At 37.9% G+C, this 2,738-nt stretch overlaps 1 pseudogene; it reads right to left on the bottom strand.

Annotated features, from left to right (window-relative positions):
* Positions 1-2,314: 2,314 nt before the first annotated feature.
* On the bottom strand, positions 2,315-2,738 carry LOC114640356 (annotated as a pseudogene).

The following is a 2,738-nucleotide window of genomic DNA, read 5'->3' as shown; positions in this document are numbered from 1 at the left end:
TTGAATGGCTGGTCATCAGAGATTGATGCTACTTGAGAGGGATTGGGAGATGTGTCCCTGCTGTGTGGTCTTGTTGGAGGAAGTGTGTCACTAGTGGTAAACTTTAGAGTTTCAAAAGCCCAAGCCAGTCCCAGAGTCTTTCTTCCAGTTATCTGTGGCTACAGATGTAGAACCCTCAGCTACTTCCCCAGCACCATGTCTGCCTGTGTGCTGCTATGCTCCCTACCATGATGACAATGAACTAAACCTCAGAAACTTTAAGCAAGCCCCAGCTAAATGTTTTCCTTTGTATGGACCACCATGGTCATGGTGTCTCTTTACAGCAATAGAACATGGACTAAGACAGATGGTATTAAAGATGTTGAACATTGTAAACCTGTGGTGCCAGCCACCCTGGGGATGTACTACCTATGTTCAGCACCAGCACATGCCACTGCCATCCAGAGCTGAGCAAACACTGGACACCTGACAATGACAGCCCACACAACGGCAGTGCTGTCCCACATGGTACAGGGCTTTGGAGTGTCCTGCTAGACTAACCCTGCACCAATACACAGGTCTACTGCATCTGTAATAAGATGTTTGAGACTGTTATGATACCAAATACAAATAATACCAAAACAAAGAAAATAACTTAAAAATGTTACCTAGAAGAAAGCTTGCACAGAATAAAGACATTGTCACAAACATAGACTTGACTCAACTGTCTGTTCAATATCATTTCCTGCTGCGGTTGAAGATGTAACATCAAAGGTGTAACAAGGAGATTTGAGGCTCTTTTTAATAGATTTGTAAATGTAGAGATCTTGCAAATTTTTCATTAATAAAAAATATTTAACATATTGCTTATCTATAGTATTTAAAAATTATATGCTATAATAATTATTTTGGTGTTTGCTTATCATTCTTCACCTTTATTTGATAACGTCTCCAAAAGTCTACCACATAGCTTTTCATTAATCTCTGAACTTTTGTTTCATGTTCTTATTTATACTCTTTTTCCCATTGCCTGAAAAGGATACAATATTCAGTCCTTCCCAGACTGGATGTAGGCTCTGATAAGACGTCTAGTGAGTTTCAAGATTGGATAATTTCTGTTTACCTCATCACTACCCCATCCCAAAGGGCATACGGACTACTCTGATACTACAAAGCTTCCCTCTTTTATTTTTTAAAATTACTTCTCTTACCTTTTGAGATGTTATAATCATACCATATCCCCTGTCCCTTTCCTTCCTCCAAACTGTATCATATACCCCTCCTTTCTCTCATTTAAATTCATGGACTAGTTTTTCATTAACTCTTGTCACATACATATATGTATATATTTAGATACATATGCATTCCTAAATATAACCTGCTTAGTCTGTATAATGTTACTTTTATGTATGTTTTTCAACCCTGACTATTTGGTATTGGAAAGCTTTCCTTATTTAAGTAGTATTACCTCTTTTTACTATCTCTCTCTCTTTTATCAACATAATTTGCCTAGAAAGTTATATTGGTTTTCTTAGTCTCTTATAACAGGGAACAAACTTGATAGCTCAAAAAAAATGTATTCTGTCACTGTCCTGGAGCCTAGAAGTCTAAAACCAAAATCAAGGAGTCAGCAGGTGCCATCAGGGCCATGCTCTCTTGGAAAACCCCAGGAGAGCATCTTCCTTGCCTCTTTTCGTGGCTTCTGGATGTTATCAATAATCCTTGGTGTTTCACTACTTGTAGAAGAGCCATATTATCTTTGGCTCTTTCATCCCAGGCATCTTCCCTGTGTATCTACGGCCTTTACATAAAGATGTCATACGGTTTAGGCCCATTTAACACGGTATGGCCTCCTCTTAACTTCATTACAACTCCAAAGAGTTGTCAAGTCAGGCCATCTTTATGGGCATCTACAATTAGAACGTACCACATTTTTTGAGGGGATAAAATTCAACTCATGTTAGCTCAGCTTCAGTTAAATTTTAGTCTGTTTGGTCTTTTATAATTTGATTTAATATTAGCTTTCATCTTCTGTGCACACATACCTCTACCCTCTGACTTTCTTGGACTCGTATATTATTCCTTCTTAATTTTCAATCATTGATTATACATTGGTGCAAACATCTAACTACTTTGTCTTCACATATAATCACACTGAAGTCTTTATAGTCTGTAATAAATACTTTAATATATATATGTATATACATATATATATATATCTTTATATATCTTACTGTTTTCTTTGCAATCATGTTACATTGCATTTACAGCAATTGGGTATTTATTTATTTATTTATTTTGGTTTTTCTTTTCTTTTTTTTTTTTTTTGAAAAAATACAAGAGCACAAATCAATTTTTATTTATTTACTCTGCATTAGTTTAAATCCGGGATGGGTACAGCATCACACGGATTCTGTGTCCAATGGCCTTTGCAGGAAGGTTGCTCCGGAATTTGGCACGAACCATGCCACTGTTTCCATGGGCCCGAGTTACCTTCCCCCAGATCACTCTGGTTTTGTTTGGTTTGCCTCCAGGAGTCACTGTATTGTTTTTTGCTTTGTACACATAAGCACTTCTCTTGCCTAAGTAGAACTCGGTTTCATCTCGGGCATAAACACCTTCAATTTTAAGAAGAGCCGTGTGCTCTCTTTGGTTTCGGAGACCTCGCTTGTAGCCAGCAAAAGTGGCCTTGCACCACAGCCTTCCAGACATACTTGCTTTTAGTAGTCCTGTTCCCAGCAGGCCTCCACAGGCTCCAA

The sequence above is a fragment of the Grammomys surdaster genome, unplaced genomic scaffold (genome assembly GCF_004785775.1).
Source record: "Grammomys surdaster isolate TR1022 unplaced genomic scaffold, NIH_TR_1.0 125807, whole genome shotgun sequence".
NCBI classification, from domain to species: Eukaryota; Metazoa; Chordata; class Mammalia; order Rodentia; family Muridae; genus Grammomys; species Grammomys surdaster.
Note: the sequence above shows the minus strand (reverse complement) of the source record. Positions and strands in the feature narration are given on the sequence as shown.